The 522-nt window shown below is 71.8% G+C and overlaps 1 protein-coding gene across 1 annotated transcript in view; it reads left to right on the top strand.

Annotated features, from left to right (window-relative positions):
• The first annotated feature begins 36 nt into the window (after positions 1-36).
• Positions 37-522, top strand: part of HYAL1 (hyaluronoglucosaminidase 1) — a 2,775-nt gene continuing 2,289 nt past the window's right edge. The window contains exon 1 of the mRNA XM_014953579.1: positions 37-79. The gene's annotated coding sequence lies outside the window, so the exon portion shown is untranslated. The remainder of the gene's footprint in view (positions 80-522) is intronic.

Raw genomic sequence — 522 nt, 5'->3', positions numbered from 1 at the left:
TGGCCACGCCCCCGCCCCGCGGGGGTGGAACCACTCGGGACCGGGACAGAGGCGTGGAGATACCGGCTCTTGCGCCGCGGTGGGTACAGCCCGGCCCGGGGATGCCCCCAGTGTCCCCAGGCCCTGGGGGACACCGTGCCCCCGCGTGTTTCCTTGTCTCCAAGCCGCAGTGTCGCAGCCCTGCCCGTGGGCACGGCGCGGTGCCGGGGGTGCCCGCCCCTGCGTGGCACCGCCACCTCCCCTCCCGCACCCCCGGGCTGCTGTGCGTGTCCCCAGACAGCCCACCCACCCCACCTCCCCCCGCGGCTGCGCTCCCCACACCCGCGTGTCCCCAAACGGTGCCCTCTGTGGCTGCTGTCCCCATGCGTGTCCCCAAACGGTGCCCTCTGGGGCTGCTTTCCCCACGGGTGTCCCCAAACCGTGCCTTCTGTGGCTCCTTTCCCCACGGGTGTCCCCAAACGGTGCCTTCTGTGCCTGTTTTCCCCACGCGTGTCCCCAAACTGTGCCCTCTGTGGCTCCTTT

The sequence above is a fragment of the Calidris pugnax genome, unplaced genomic scaffold (genome assembly GCF_001431845.1).
Source record: "Calidris pugnax isolate Ruff unplaced genomic scaffold, ASM143184v1 scaffold247, whole genome shotgun sequence".
Lineage (NCBI taxonomy): Eukaryota > Metazoa > Chordata > Aves > Charadriiformes > Scolopacidae > Calidris > Calidris pugnax.
The sequence above is the reverse complement of the archived record's forward strand: the minus strand, read 5'-3'. Positions and strand labels throughout refer to the sequence as shown.